This window comes from Diorhabda sublineata, chromosome 4 (genome assembly GCF_026230105.1).
Source record: "Diorhabda sublineata isolate icDioSubl1.1 chromosome 4, icDioSubl1.1, whole genome shotgun sequence".
Classification (NCBI taxonomy): domain Eukaryota; kingdom Metazoa; phylum Arthropoda; class Insecta; order Coleoptera; family Chrysomelidae; genus Diorhabda; species Diorhabda sublineata.
The window spans coordinates 21443075-21461554 of record NC_079477.1 but is presented as its reverse complement, the minus strand read 5'-3'; positions in this window follow the sequence as shown (position 1 = coordinate 21461554).

Here is an 18480-nt window from a genome sequence, read left to right as displayed (position 1 = left end):
ATGGATGTAAATCGAAGATAACTGACAAAGGTAGATGCAAACCCACTCAAATATATAAGAAATGTTGAAATTCGACTTCAAATTAGGAATATAGACTGAAAATTTTCAATCAACACAAAGTGATAATCGACCTCAAAGGGCTTCAATGGATGTAAATCGAAGATATCTGACAAAGTTAGTTGCAAACGCACTGAAATATATAAGAAATGTTAAAATTCGACTTCAAATTACGAAAATGCACTTTGAAAATTCTCAATCAACGCAAAGTGACAATCGACCTCAATAGGCTTCAATGGATGTTAATCGACGATATCTGACAAAGTTAGATGGAAACGCACTGAAATATATGAGAAATGTTGAAATTCGACTTCAAATTACGAAGATAGACTTTGAAAATTCTCAATCAACGCAAAGTGACAATCGACCTCAAAGGGCTTCAATGGATGTAAATCGAAGATATCTGACAAAGTTAGATGGAAACGCACTGGAATATATGAGAAATGTTGAAATTCGACTTCAAATTAGGAAGATAGACTTTGAAAATTTTCAACCAATACAAAGTGACAATCGACCTCAATGGGCTTCAATGGATGTTAATCGAAGATATCTGACAAAGTTAGATGCAAACGCACTGAAATATATAAGAAATGTTGAAATTCGACTTCAAATTACGAAGATAGACTTCGAAAATTCTCAATCAACGCAAAGTGACAATCGACCTCAATGGGCTTCAATGGATGTAAATCGACGATATCTGACAAAGTTAGTTGCAAACTCACTCGAATATATAAGAAATGTTGAAATTCGACTTCAAATTACGAAGATAGACTTTGAAAATTCTCAATCAACACAAAGTGACAATCGACCTCAATGGGCTTCAATGAATGTTAATAGACGATATCTGAAAAAGTTAGTTGCAAACTCACTCAAATATATAAGAAATGTTGAAATTCGACTTCAAATTAGGAAGATAGACTTTGAAAATTTTCAATCAACACAAAGTGACAATCGACCTCAAAGGGCTTCAATGGATGTAAATCGAAGATAACTGACAAAGTTTGTTGCAAACGCACTGAAATATATAAGAAATGTTGAAATTCGACTTCAAATTACGAAGATGGACTTTGAAATTTCTCAATCAACGCAAAGTGACAATCGACCTCAATGGGCTTCAATGGATGTAAATCGAAGATATCTGACAAAGTTTGTTGCAAACGCACTGAAATATATAAGAAATGTTGAAATTCGACTTCAAATTACGAAGATGGACTTTGAAATTTCTCAATCAACGCAAAGTGACAATCGACCTCAATGGGCTTCAATGGATGTAAATCGAAGATATCTGACAAAGTTTGTTGCAAACGCACTGAAATATATAAGAAATGTTGAAATTCGACTTCAAATTACGAAGATAGACTTTGAAAATTCTCAATCAACACAAAGTGACAATCGACCTCAATGGGCTTCAATGAATGTTAATAGACGATATCTGAAAAAGTTAGATGGAAACGCACTGAAATATATGAGAAATGTTGAAATTCGACTTCAAATTAGGAAGATAGACTTTGGAAATTCTCAATCAACGCAAAGTGACAATCGACCTCAAAGGGCTTCAATGGATGTTAATAGAAGATATCTGACAAAGTTAGATGCAAACGCACTGAAATATATAAGAAATGTTGAAATTCGACTTCAAATTACGAAGATAGACTTTGAAAATTCTCAATCAACGCAAAGTGACAATCGACCTCAAAGGGCTTCAATGGATGTAAATCGAAGATATCTGACAAAGTTAGATGGAAACGCACTGGAATATATGAGAAATGTTGAAATTCGACTTCAAATTAGGAAGATAGACTTTGAAAATTTTCAACCAATACAAAGTGACAATCGACCTCAATGGGCTTCAATGGATGTTAATCGAAGATATCTGACAAAGTTAGATGCAAACGCACTGAAATATATAAGAAATGTTGAAATTCGACTTCAAATTACGAAGATAGACTTTGAAAATTCTCAATCAACGCAAAGTGACAATCGACCTCAATGGGCTTCAATGGATGTAAATCGACGATATCTGACAAAGTTAGTTGCAAACTCACTCAAATATATAAGAAATGTTGAAATTCGACTTCAAATTACGAAGATAGACTTTGAAAATTCTCAATCAACACAAAGTGACAATCGACCTCAATGGGCTTCAATGAATGTTAATAGACGATATCTGAAAAAGTTAGTTGCAAACACACTCAAATATATAAGAAATGTTGAAATTCGACTTCAAATTAGGAAGATGAACTTTGAAAATTTTCAATCAACACAAAGTGACAATCGACCTCAAAGGGCTTCAATGGATGTAAATCGAAGATATCTGACAAAGTTTGTTGCAAACGCACTGAAATATATAAGAAATGTTGAAATTCGACTTCAAATTACGAAGATGGACTTTGAAAATTCTCAATCAACGCAAAGTGACAATCGACCTCAATGGGCTTCAATGGATGTAAATCGACGATATCTGACAAAGTTAGTTGCAAACTCACTCAAATATATAAGAAATGTTGAAATTTGACTTCAAATTACGAAGATAGACTTTGAAAATTCTCAATCAACACAAAGTGACAATCGACCTCAATGGGCTTCAATGAATGTTAATAGACGATATCTGAAAAAGTTAGATGGAAACGCACTGAAATATATGAGAAATGTTGAAATTCGACTTCAAATTAGGAAGATAGACTTTGGAAATTCTCAATCAACGCAAAGTGACAATCGACCTCAAAGGGCTTCAATGGATGTTAATAGAAGATATCTGACAAAGTTAGATGCAAACGCACTGAAATATATAAGAAATGTTGAAATTCGACTTCAAATTACGAAGATAGACTTTGAAAATTCTCAATCAACGCAAAGTGACAATCGACCTCAAAGGGCTTCAATGGATGTAAATCGAAGATATCTGACAAAGTTAGATGGAAACGCACTGGAATATATGAGAAATGTTGAAATTCGACTTCAAATTAGGAAGATAGACTTTGAAAATTTTCAACCAATACAAAGTGACAATCGACCTCAATGGGCTTCAATGGATGTTAATCGAAGATATCTGGAAAAGTTAGATGCAAACGCACTGAAATATATAAGAAATGTTGAAATTCGACTTCAAATTACGAAGATAGACTTTGAAAATTCTCAATCAACGCAAAGTGACAATCGACCTCAATGGGCTTCAATGGATGTAAATCGACGATATCTGACAAAGTTAGTTGCAAACTCACTCAAATATATAAGAAATGTTGAAATTCGACTTCAAATTACGAAGATAGACTTTGAAAATTCTCAATCAACACAAAGTGACAATCGACCTCAATGGGCTTCAATGAATGTTAATAGACGATATCTGAAAAAGTTAGTTGCAAACACACTCAAATATATAAGAAATGTTGAAATTCGACTTCAAATTAGGAAGATAGACTTTGAAAATTTTCAATCAACACAAAGTGACAATCGACCTCAAAGGGCTTCAATGGATGTAAATCGAAGATATCTGACAAAGTTAGTTGCAAACGCACTGAAATATATAAGAAATGTTGAAATTCGACTTCAAATTACGAAGATGGACTTTTAAAATTCTCAATCAACTCAAAGTGACAATCGACCTCAATAGGCTTCAATGGATGTTAATCGACAATATCTGACAAAGTTAGATGGAAACGCACTGAAATATATGAGAAATGTTGAAATTAGACTTCAAATTACGAAGATAGACTTTGAAAATTTTCAACCAATACAAAGTGACAATCGAGCTCAATGGGCTTCAATGGATGTAAATCGACGATATCTGACAAAGTTAGTTGCAAACGCACTCAAATATATAAGAAATGTTGAGATTCGACTTCAAATTAGGAAGATAGACTTTGAAAATTTTCAACCAATACAAAGTGACAATCGACCTCAATGGGCTTCAATGGATGTTAATCGAAGATATCTGACAAAGTTAGATGCAAACGCACTGAAATATATTAGAAATGTTGAAATTCGACTTCAAATTACGAAGATAGACTTTGAAAATTCTCAATCAACGCAAAGTGACAATCGACCTCAAAGGGCTTCAATGGATGTAAATCTACGATATCTGACAAAGTTAGTTGCAAACTCACTCAAATATATAAGAAATGGTGAAATTCGACTTCAAATTACGAAGATAGACTTTGAAAATTCTCAATCAACACAAAGTGACAATCGACCTCAATGGGCTTCAATGAATGTTAATTGACGATATCTGACAAAGTTAGATGCAAACGCACTGAAATATATAAGGAATGTTGAAATTCGACTTCAAATTTCGAAGATAGACTTTGAAAATTTTCAATCAACACAAAGTGACAATCGACATCAATGGGCTTCATTGGATGTTAATAGACGATATCTGCAAAAGTTAGTTGCAAACTCACTCAAATGTATAAGAAATGTTGAAATTCGACTTCAAATGAGGAAGATAGACTTTGAAAATTTTCAATCAACACAAAGTGACAATCGACCTCAAAGGGCTTCTATGGATGTAAATCGAAGATAACTGACAAAGGTAGATGCAAACCCACTCAAATATATGAGAAATGTTGAAATTCGACTTCAAATTAGGAAGATAGACTTTGAAAATTTTCAATCAACACAAAGTGACAATCGACCTCAAAGAGCTTCAATGGATGTAAATCGAAGATATCTGACAAAGTTAGTTGCAAACGCACTGAAATATATAAGAAATGTTGAAATTCGACTTCAAATTACGAAAATGCACTTTGAAAATTCTCAATCAACGCAAAGTGACAATCGACCTCAATAGGCTTCAATGGATGTTAATCGACGATATCTGACAAAGTTAGATGGAAACGCACTGAAATATATGAGAAATGTTGAAATTCGACTTCAAATTAGGAAGATAGACTTTGAAAATTTTCAATCAACACAAAGTGACAATCGACCTCAAAGGGCTTCAATGGATGTAAATCGAAGATAACTGACAAATGTAGTTGCAAACCCACTCAAATATATAAGAAATGTTGAAATTCGACTTCAAATTACGAAAATGCACTTTGAAAATTCTCAATCAACACAAAGTGACAATCGACCTCAGAGGGCTTCAATGGATGTAAATCGAAGATATCTGACAAAGTTAGTTGCAAACGCACTGAAATATATAAGAAATGTTGAAATTCGACTTCAAATTACGAAGATGGACATTGAAAATTCTCAATCAACGCAAAGTGACAATCGACCTCAATAGGCTTCAATGGATGTTAATCGACGATATCTGACAAAGTCAGATGGAAACGCACTGAAATATATGAGAAATGTTGAAATTCGACTTCAAATTAGGAAGATAGACTTTGAAAATTTTCAACCAATACAAAGTGACAATCGACCTCAATGGGCTTCAATGGATGTTAATCGAAGATATCTGACAAAGTTAGTTGCAAACTCACTCAAATATATAAGAAATGTTGAAATTCGACTTCAAATTACGAAGAAAGACTTTGAAAATTCTCAATCAACACAAAGTGACAATCGACCTCAATGGCTTCAATGAATGTTAATTGACGATATCTGACAAAGTTAGATGTAAACGCACTGAAATATATAGGGAATGTTGAAATTCGACTTCAAATTACGAAGATAGACTTTGAAAATTTTCAATCAACACAAAGTGACAATCGACCTCAATGGGCTTCAATGAATGTTAATTGACGATATCTGACAAAGTTAGATGCAAACGCACTGAAATATATAGGGAATGTTGAAATTCGACTCCAAATTACGAAGATAGACTTTGAAAATTTTCAATCAACACAAAGTGACAATCGACCTAAAAGGGCTTCAATGGATGTAAATCGAAGATATCTGACAAAGTTTGTTGCAAACGCACTGAAATATATAAGAAATGTTGAAATTCGACTCCAAATTACGAAGATGGACTTTGAAAATTCTCAATCAACGCAAAGTGACAATCGACCTCAATAGGCTTCAATGGATGTTAATCGACTTTATCTGACAAAGTTAGATGGAAACGCACTGAAATATATGAGAAATGTTGAAATTCGACTTCAAATTAGGAAGATAGACTTTGAAAATTTTCAACCAATACAAAGTGACAATAGACATCAATGGGCTTCAATGGATGTTAATCGAAGATATCTGACAAAGTTAGATGCAAATGCACCGAAATATATAAGAAATGTTGAAATTCGACTTCAATTTACGAAGATGTACTTTGAAAATTCTCAATCGACGCAAAGTGACAATCGACCTCAAAGGGCTTCAATGGATGTGAATCGAAGATAACTGATAAAGGTAGTTGCAAACCCACTCAAATATATAAGAAATGTTGAAATTCGAATTCAAATTATGAATATAGACTGAAAATTTTCAATCAACACAAAGTGACAATCGACCTCAAACGGCTTCAATGGATGTAAATCGACGATATCTGACAAAGGTAGATGCAAACCCACTCAAATATATAAGAAATGTTGAAATTCGACTTCAAATTAGGAATATAGACTGAAAATTTTCAATCAACACAAAGTGACAATCGACCTCAAAGGGCTTCAATGGATGTAAATCGAAGAATCTGACAAAGTTAGTTGCAAACGCACTGAAATATATAAGAAATGTTGAAATTCGACTTCAAATTACGAAGATGGACTTTGAAAATTCTCAATCAACGCAAAGTGGCAATCGACCTCAATAGGCTTCAATGGATGTTAATCGACGATATCTGACAAAGTTAGATGGAAACGCACTGAAATATATGAGAAATGTTGAAATTCGACTTCAAATTACGAAGATAGACTTTGAAAATTCTCAATCAACACAAAGTGACAATCGACCTCAATGGGCTTCAATGAATGTTAATTGACGATATCTGACAAAGTTAGATGCAAACGCACTGAAATATATAAGGAATGTTGAAATTCGACTTCAAATTACGAAGATAGACTTTGAAAATTTTCAATCAACACAAAGTGACAATCGACCTCAAAGGGCTTCAATGGATGTAAATCGAAGATATCTAACAAAGTTATTTGCAAACGCACTGAAATATATGAGAAATGTTGAAATTCGACTTCAAATTAGGAAGATAGACTTTGAAAATTTTCAACCAATACAAAGTGACAATCGACCTCAATGGGCTTCAATGGATGTTAATCGAAGATATCTGACAAAGTTAGATGGAAATGCACTGAAATATATAAAAAATGTTGAAATTCGACTTCAAATTACGAAGATGTACTTTGAAAATTCTCAATCAACGCGAAGTGACAATCGACCTCAAAGGGCTTCAATGGATGTAAATCGAAGATATCTGACAAAGGTAGTTGCAAACCCACTCAAATATATAAGAAATGTTGAAATTCGACTTCAAATTAGGAAGATAGACTGAAAATTTTCAATCAACACAAAGTGACAATCGACCTCAAAGGACTTCAATGGATGTAAATTGGAGATATCTGACAAAGTTAGTTGCAAACGCACTGAAATATATAAGAAATGTTGAAATTCGACTTCAAATTACGAAGATGGACTTTGAAAATTCTCAATCAACGCAAAGTGACAATCGACCTCAATAGGCTTCAATGGATGTTAATCGACGATATCTGACAAAGTTAGATGGAAACGCACTGGAATGTATAAGAAATGTTGAAATTCGACTTCAAATTAGGAAGATAGACTTTGAAAATTCTCAATCAACACAAAGTGACAATCGACCTCAATGGGCTTCAATGAATGTTAATTGACGATATCTGACAAAGTTAGATGCAAACGCACTGAAATATATAAGGAATGTTGAAATTCGACCTCAAATTACGAAGATAAACTTTGAAAATTTTCAACCAATACAAAGTGACAATCGACCTCAATGGGCTTCAATGGATGTAAATCGACGATATCTGACAAAGTTAGTTGCAAACTCACTCAAATATATAAGAAATGTTGAAATTCGACTTCAAATTACGAAGATAGACTTTGAAAATTCTCAATCAACACAAAGTGACAATCGACCTCAATGGGCTTCAATGAATGTTAATTGACGATATCTGACAAAATTAGATGCAAACTCACTCAAATATATAAGAAATGTTGAAATTCGACTTCAAATTAGGAAGGTAGACTTTGAAAATCTTCAATCAACACAAAGTGACAATCGACCTCAAAGGGCTTCAATGGATGTAAATCGAAGATAACTGACAAAGGTAGTTGCAAACCCACTCAAATATATAAGAAATGTTGAAATTCGACTTCAAATTAGGAATATAGACTGAAAATTTTCAATCAACACAAAGTGACAATCGACCTCAAAGGGCTTCAATGGATGTAAATCGAAGATATCTGACAAAGTTAGTTGCAAACGCACTGGAATATATAAGAAATGTCGAAATTCGACTTCAAATTACGAAGATGGACTTTGAAAATTCTCAATCAACGCAAAGTGACAATCGACCTCAATGGGCTTCAATGGATGTTAATCGAAGATATCTGACAAAGTTAGATGCAAACGCACTGAAATATATAAGAAATGTTGAAATTCGACTTCAAATTACGAAGATAGACTTTGAAAATTCTCAATCAACGCAAAGTGACAATCGACCTCAATGGGCTTCAATGGATGTTAATCGACGATATCTGACAAAGGTAGTTGCAAACTCACTCAAATATATAAGAAATGTTGAAATTCGACTTCAAATTAGGAAGATAGACTTTGAAAATTTTCAATCAACACAAAGTGACAATCGACCTCAATGGGCTTCAATGGAAGTTAATCGAAGATAACTGACAAAGGTAGTTGCAAATCCACTCAAATATATAAGAAATGTTGAAATTCGACTTCAAATTAGGAAGATAGACTTTGAAAATTTTCAACCAATACAAAGTGACAATCGACCTCAATGGGCTTCAATGGATGTTAATCGCAGATATCTGACAAAGTTAGATGCAAACGCACTGAAATATATAAGAAATGTTGAAATTCGACTTCAAATTACGAAGATGGACTTTGAAAATTCTCAATCAACGCAAACTGACAATCGACCTCAATGGGCTTCAATGGAAGTTAATCGAAGATATCTGGCAAAGTTAGATGCAAACGCACTGAAATATATGAGAAATGTTGAAATTCGACTTCAAATTACGAAGATAGACTTTGAAAATTCTCAATTAACGCAAAGTGACAATCGACCTCAATGGGCTTCAATGGATGTTAATCGACGATATCTGACAAAGGTAGTTGCAAACTCACTCAAATATATAAGAAATGATGAAATTCAACTTCAAATTAGGAAGATAGACTTTGAAAATTTTCAACCAATACAAAGTGACAATCGACCTCAATGGGCTTCAATGGATGTTAATCGACGATATCTGACAAAGTTAGTTGCAAACTCACTCAAATATATAAGAAATGTTGGAATTCGACTTCAAATTACGAAGATATACTTTGAAAATTCTCAATCAACGCAAAGTGACAATCGACCTCAATGGGCTTCAATGGATGTTAATAGACGATATCTGACAAAGGTATTTGCAAACTCACTCAAATATATAAGAAATGTTGAAATTCGACTTCAAATTAGGAAGATAGTCTTTGAAAATTTTCAACCAATACAAAGTGACAATCGACCTCAATGGGCTTCAATGGATGTTAATCGAAGATATCTGACAATGTTAGATGCAAACGCACTGAAATATATAAGAAATGTTGAAATTCGACTTCAAATTACGAAGATAGACTTTGAAAATTCTCAATCAACGCAAAGTGACAATCGACCTCAATGGGCTTCAATGGATGTTAATCGAAGATATCTGGCAAAGTTAGATGCAAACGCACTGAAATATATGAGAAATGTTGAAATTCGACTTCAAATTACGAAGATAGACTTTGAAAATTTTCAACCAATACAAAGTGACAATCGACCTCAATGGGCTTCAATGGATGTAAATCGACGATATCTGACAAAGGTAGATGCAAACCCACTCAAATATATAAGAAATGTTGAAATTCGACTTCAAATTAGGAATATAGACTGAAAATTTTCAATCAACACAAAGTGACAATCGACCTCAAAGGGCTTCAATGGATGTAAATCGAAGATATCTGACAAAGTTAGTTGCAAACGCACTGAAATATATAAGAAATGTTGAAATTCGACTTCAAATTACGAAGATGGACTTTGAAAATTCTCAATCAACGCAAAGTGGCAATCGACCTCAATAGGCTTCAATGGATGTTAATCGACGATATCTGACAAAGTTAGATGGAAACGCACTGAAATATATGAGAAATGTTGAAATTCGACTTCAAATTACGAAGATAGACTTTGAAAATTCTCAATCAACACAAAGTGACAATCGACCTCAATGGGCTTCAATGAATGTTAATTGACGATATCTGACAAAGTTAGATGCAAACGCACTGAAATATATAAGGAATGTTGAAATTCGACTTCAAATTACGAAGATAGACTTTGAAAATTTTCAATCAACACAAAGTGACAATCGACCTCGAAGGGCTTCAATGGATGTAAATCGAAGATATCTAACAAAGTTATTTGCAAACGCACTGAAATATATGAGAAATGTTGAAATTCGACTTCAAATTAGGAAGATAGACTTTGAAAATTTTCAACCAATACAAAGTGACAATCGACCTCAATGGGCTTCAATGGATGTTAATCGAAGATATCTGACAAAGTTAGATGGAAATGCACTGAAATATATAAAAAATGTTGAAATTCGACTTCAAATTACGAAGATGTACTTTGAAAATTCTCAATCAACGCAAAGTGACAATCGACCTCAAAGGGCTTCAATGGATGTAAATCGAAGATATCTGACAAAGGTAGTTGCAAACCCACTCAAATATATAAGAAATGTTGAAATTCGACTTCAAATTAGGAATATAGACTGAAAATTTTCAATCAACACAAAGTGACAATCGACCTCAAAGGACTTCAATGGATGTAAATTGGAGATATCTGACAAAGTTAGTTGCAAACGCACTGAAATATATAAGAAATGTTGAAATTCGACTTCAAATTACGAAGATGGACTTTGAAAATTCTCAATCAACGCAAAGTGACAATCGACCTCAATAGGCTTCAATGGATGTTAATCGACGATATCTGACAAAGTTAGATGGAAACGCACTGGAATGTATAAGAAATGTTGAAATTCGACTTCAAATTAGGAAGATAGACTTTGAAAATTCTCAATCAACACAAAGTGACAATCGACCTCAATGGGCTTCAATGAATGTTAATTGACGATATCTGACAAAGTTAGATGCAAACGCACTGAAATATATAAGGAATGTTGAAATTCGACCTCAAATTACGAAGATAGCCTTTGAAAATTTTCAACCAATACAAAGTGACAATCGACCTCAATGGGCTTCAATGGATGTAAATCGACGATATCTGACAAAGTTAGTTGCAAACTCACTCAAATATATAAGAAATGTTGAAATTCGACTTCAAATTACGAAGATAGACTTTGAAAATTCTCAATCAACACAAAGTGACAATCGACCTCAATGGGCTTCAATGAATGTTAATTGACGATATCTGACAAAGTTAGATGCAAACGCACTGAAATATATAAGGAATGTTGAAATTCGACCTCAAATTACGAAGATAGACTTTGAAAATTTTCAATCAACACAAAGTGACAATCGACCTCAATGGGCTTCAATGGATGTTAATAGATGATATCTGAAAAAGTTAGTTGCAAACTCACTCAAATATATAAGTAATGTTGAAATTCGACTTCAAATTAGGAAGGTAGACTTTGAAAATTTTCAATCAACACAAAGTGACAATCGACCTCAAAGGGCTTCAATGGATGTAAATCGAAGATAACTGACAAAGGTAGTTGCAAACCCACTCAAATATATAAGAAATGTTGAAATTCGACTTCAAATTAGGAATATAGACTGAAAATTTTCAATCAACACAAAGTGACAATCGACCTCAAAGGGCTTCAATGGATGTAAATCGAAGATATCTGACAAAGTTAGTTGCAAACGCACTGGAATATATAAGAAATGTCGAAATTCGACTTCAAATTACGAAGATGGACTTTGAAAATTCTCAATCAACGCAAAGTGACAATCGACCTCAATGGGCTTCAATGGATGTTAATCGAAGATATCTGACAAAGTTAGATGCAAACGCACTGAAATATATAAGAAATGTTGAAATTCGACTTCAAATTACGAAGATAGACTTTGAAAATTCTCAATCAACGCAAAGTGACAATCGACCTCAATGGGCTTCAATGGATGTTAATCGACGATATCTGACAAAGGTAGTTGCAAACTCACTCAAATATATAAGAAATGTTGAAATTCGACTTCAAATTACGAAGATAGACTTTGAAAATTCTCAATCAACACAAAGTGACAATCGACCTCAATGGGCTTCAATGAATGTTAATTGACGATATCTGACAAAGTTAGATGCAAACGCACTGAAATATATAAGGAATGTTGAAATTCGACCTCAAATTACGAAGATAGACTTTGAAAATTTTCAATCAACACAAAGTGACAATCGACCTCAATGGGCTTCAATGGATGTTAATAGATGATATCTGAAAAAGTTAGTTGCAAACTCACTCAAATATATAAGAAATGTTGAAATTCGACTTCAAATTAGGAAGGTAGACTTTGAAAATTTTCAATCAACACAAAGTGACAATCGACCTCAAAGGGCTTCAATGGATGTAAATCGAAGATAACTGACAAAGGTAGTTGCAAACCCACTCAAATATATAAGAAATGTTGAAATTCGACTTCATATTAGGAATATAGACTGAAAATTTTCAATCAACACAAAGTGACAATCGACCTCAAAGGGCTTCAATGGATGTAAATCGAAGATATCTGACAAAGTTAGTTGCAAACGCACTGGAATATATAAGAAATGTCGAAATTCGACTTCAAATTACGAAGATGGACTTTGAAAATTCTCAATCAACGCAAAGTGACAATCGACCTCAATGGGCTTCAATGGATGTTAATCGAAGATATCTGACAAAGTTAGATGCAAACGCACTGAAATATATAAGAAATGTTGAAATTCGACTTCAAATTACGAAGATGGACTTTGAAAATTCTCAATCAACGCAAAGTGACAATCGACCTCAATGGGCTTCAATGGATGTTAATCGAAGATATCTGACAAAGTTAGATGCAAACGCACTGAAATATATAAGAAATGTTGAAATTCGACTTCAAATTACGAAGATAGACTTTGAAAATTCTCAATCAACGCAAAGTGACAATCGACCTCAATGGGCTTCAATGGATGTTAATCGACGATATCTGACAAAGGTAGTTGCAAACTCACTCAAATATATAAGAAATGTTGAAATTCGACTTCAAATTACGAAGATAGACTTTGAAAATTCTCAATCAACACAAAGTGACAATCGACCTCAATGGGCTTCAATGAATGTTAATTGACGATATCTGACAAAGTTAGATGCAAACGCACTGAAATATATAAGGAATGTTGAAATTCGACCTCAAATTACGAAGATAGACTTTGAAAATTTTCAATCAACACAAAGTGACAATCGACCTCAATGGGCTTCAATGGATGTTAATAGATGATATCTGAAAAAGTTAGTTGCAAACTCACTCAAATATATAAGAAATGTTGAAATTCGACTTCAAATTAGGAAGGTAGACTTTGAAAATTTTCAATCAACACAAAGTGACAATCGACCTCAAAGGGCTTCAATGGATGTAAATCGAAGATAACTGACAAAGGTAGTTGCAAACCCACTCAAATATATAAGAAATGTTGAAATTCGACTTCAAATTAGGAATATAGACTGAAAATTTTCAATCAACACAAAGTGACAATCGACCTCAAAGGGCTTCAATGGATGTAAATCGAAGATATCTGACAAAGTTAGTTGCAAATCCACTCAAATATATAAGAAATGTTGAAATTCGACTTCAAATTAGGAAGATAGACTTTGAAAATTTTCAACCAATACAAAGTGACAATCGACCTCAATGGGCTTCAATGGATGTTAATCGCAGATATCTGACAAAGTTAGATGCAAACGCACTGAAATATATAAGAAATGTTGAAATTCGACTTCAAATTACGAAGATAGACTTTGAAAATTCTCAATCAACGCAAACTGACAATCGACCTCAATGGGCTTCAATGGAAGTTAATAGACGATATCTGAAAAAGTTAGATGGAAACGCACTGAAATATATGAGAAATGTCGAAATTCGACTTCAAATTACGAAGATGGACTTTGAAAATTCTCAATCAACGCAAAGTGACAATCGACCTCAATGGGCTTCAATGGATGTTAATCGACGATATCTGACAAAGGTAGTTGCAAACTCACTCAAATATATAAGAAATGTTGAAATTCGACTTCAAATTAGGAAGATAGACTTTTAAAATTTTCAATCAACACAAAGTGACAATCGACCTCAATGGGCTTCAATGGAAGTTAATCGAAGATAACTGACAAAGGTAGTTGCAAATCCACTCAAATATATAAGAAATGTTGAAATTCGACTTCAAATTAGGAAGATAGACTTTGAAAATTTTCAACCAATACAAAGTGACAATCGACCTCAATGGGCTTCAATGGATGTTAATCGCAGATATCTGACAAAGTTAGATGCAAACGCACTGAAATATATAAGAAATGTTGAAATTCGACTTCAAATTACGAAGATAGACATTGAAAATTCTCAATCAACGCAAACTGACAATCGACCTCAATGGGCTTCAATGGAAGTTAATCGAAGATATCTGGCAAAGTTAGATGCAAACGCACTGAAATATATGAGAAATGTTGAAATTCGACTTCAAATTACGAAGATAGACTTTGAAAATTCTCAATTAACGCAAAGTGACAATCGACCTCAATGGGCTTCAATGGATGTTAATCGACGATATCTGACAAAGGTAGTTGCAAACTCACTCAAATATATAAGAAATGATGAAATTCAACTTCAAATTAGGAAGATAGACTTTGAAAATTTTCAACCAATACAAAGTGACAATCGACCTCAATGGGCTTCAATGGATGTTAATCGACGATATCTGACAAAGTTAGTTGCAAACTCACTCAAATATATAAGAAATGTTGGAATTCGACTTCAAATTACGAAGATATACTTTGAAAATTCTCAATCAACGCAAAGTGACAATCGACCTCAATGGGCTTCAATGGATGTTAATAGACGATATCTGACAAAGGTATTTGCAAACTCACTCAAATATATAAGAAATGTTGAAATTCGACTTCAAATTAGGAAGATAGACTTTGAAAATTCTCAATCAACGCAAAGTGGCAATCGACCTCAATGGGCTTCAATGGATGTTAATCGAAGATATCTGGCAATGTTAGATGCAAACGCACTGAAATATATAAGAAATGTAGAAATTCGACTTCAAATTACGAAGATAGACTTTGAAAATTCTCAATCAACGCAAAGTGGCAATCGACCTCAATGGGCTTCAATGGATGTTAATCGAAGATATCTGGCAAAGTTAGATGCAAACGCACTGAAATATATGAGAAATGTTGAAATTCGACTTCAAATTACGAAGATAGACTTTGAAAATTTTCAACCAATACAAAGTGACAATCGACCTCAATGGGCTTCAATGGATGTTAATCGAAGATATCTGGCAAAGTTAGATGCAAACGCACTGAAAAATATAAGAAATGTTGAAATTCGACTTCAAATTAGGAAGATAGACTTTGAAAATTCTCAATTAACGCAAAGTGACAATCGACCTCAATGGGCTTCAATGGATGTTAATCGACGATATCTGACAAAGGTAGTTGCAAACTCACTCAAATATATAAGAAATGATGAAATTCAACTTCAAATTAGGAAGATAGACTTTGAAAATTTTCAACCAATACAAAGTGACAATCGACCTCAATGGGCTTCAATGGATGTTAATCGAAGATATCTGGCAAAGTGAGATGCAAACGTACTGAAATATATGAGGAATGTTGAAATTCGACTTCAAATTACGAAGATAGACTTTGAAAATTCTCAATTAACGCAAAGTGACAATCGACCTCAATGGGCTTCAATGGATGTTAATCGACGATATCTGACAAAGGTAGTTGCAAACTCACTCAAATATATAAGAAATGATGAAATTCGACTTCAAATCACGAAGATAGACTTTGAAAATTCTCAATTAACGCAAAGTGACAATCGACCTCAATGGGCTTCAATGGATGTTAATCGACGATATCTGACAAAGTTAGTTGCAAACTCACTCAAATATATAAGAAATGTTGGAATTCGACTTCAAATTACGAAGATAGACTTTGAAAATTCTCAACCAATACAAAGTGACAATCGACCTCAATGGGCTTCAATGGATGTTAATCGAAGATATCTGACAAAGTTAGATGCAAACGCACTGAAAAATATAAGAAATGTTGAAATTCGACTTCAAATTAGGAAGATAGACTTTGAAAATTTTCAACCAATACAAAGTGACAATCGACCTCAATGGGCTTCAATGGATGTTAATCGACGATATCTGACAAAGGTAGATGCAAACCCACTCAAATATATAAGAAATGTTGAAATTCGACTTCAAATTAGGAAGGTAGACTTTGAAAATTTTCAATCAACACAAAGTGACAATCGACCTCAAAGGGCTTCAATGGATGTAAATCGAAGATAACTGACAAAGGTAGTTGCAAACCCACTCAAATATATAAGAAATGTTGAAATTCGACTTCAAATTAGGAATATAGACTGAAAATTTTCAATCAACACAAAGTGACAATCGACCTCAAAGGGCTTCAATGGATGTAAATCGAAGATATCTGACAAAGTTAGTTGCAAACGCACTGGAATATATAAGAAATGTCGAAATTCGACTTCAAATTACGAAGATGGACTTTGAAAATTCTCAATCAACGCAAAGTGACAATCGACCTCAATGGGCTTCAATGGATGTTAATCGAAGATATCTGACAAAGTTAGATGCAAACGCACTGAAATATATAAGAAATGTTGAAATTCGACTTCAAATTACGAAGATAGACTTTGAAAATTCTCAATCAACGCAAAGTGACAATCGACCTCAATGGGCTTCAATGGATGTTAATCGACGATATCTGACAAAGGTAGTTGCAAACTCACTCAAATATATAAGAAATGTTGAAATTCGACTTCAAATTAGGAAGATAGACTTTGAAAATTTTCAATCAACACAAAGTGACAATCGACCTCAATGGGCTTCAATGGAAGTTAATCGAAGATAACTGACAAAGGTAGTTGCAAATCCACTCAAATATATAAGAAATGTTGAAATTCGACTTCAAATTAGGAAGATAGACTTTGAAAATTTTCAACCAATACAAAGTGACAATCGACCTCAATGGGCTTCAATGGATGTTAATCGCAGATATCTGACAAAGTTAGATGCAAACGCACTGAAATATATAAGAAATGTTGAAATTCGACTTCAAATTACGAAGATAGACTTTGAAAATTCTCAATCAACGCAAACTGACAATCGACCTCAATGGGCTTCAATGGAAGTTAATCGAAGATATCTGGCAAAGTTAGATGCAAACGCACTGAAATATATGAGAAATGTTGAAATTCGACTTCAAATTACGAAGATAGACTTTGAAAATTCTCAATTAACGCAAAGTGACAATCGACCTCAATGGGCTTCAATGGATGTTAATCGACGATATCTGACAAAGGTAGTTGCAAACTCACTCAAATATATAAGAAATGATGAAATTCAACTTCAAATTAGGAAGATAGACTTTGAAAATTTTCAACCAATACAAAGTGACAATCGACCTCAATGGGCTTCAATGGATGTTAATCGACGATATCTGACAAAGTTAGTTGCAAACTCACTCAAATATATAAGAAATGTTGGAATTCGACTTCAAATTACGAAGATATACTTTGAAAATTCTCAATCAACGCAAAGTGACAATCGACCTCAATGGGCTTCAATGGATGTTAATAGACGATATCTGACAAAGGTATTTGCAAACTCACTCAAATATATAAGAAATGTTGAAATTCGACTTCAAATTAGGAAGATAGTCTTTGAAAATTTTCAACCAATACAAAGTGACAATCGACCTCAATGGGCTTCAATGGATGTTAATCGAAGATATCTGACAATGTTAGATGCAAACGCACTGAAATATATAAGAAATGTAGAAATTCGACTTCAAATTACGAAGATAGACTTTGAAAATTCTCAATCAACGCAAAGTGGCAATCGACCTCAATGGGCTTCAATGGATGTTAATCGAAGATATCTGGCAAAGTTAGATGCAAACGCACTGAAATATATGAGAAATGTTGAAATTCGACTTCAAATTACGAAGATAGACTTTGAAAATTTTCAACCAATACAAAGTGACAAT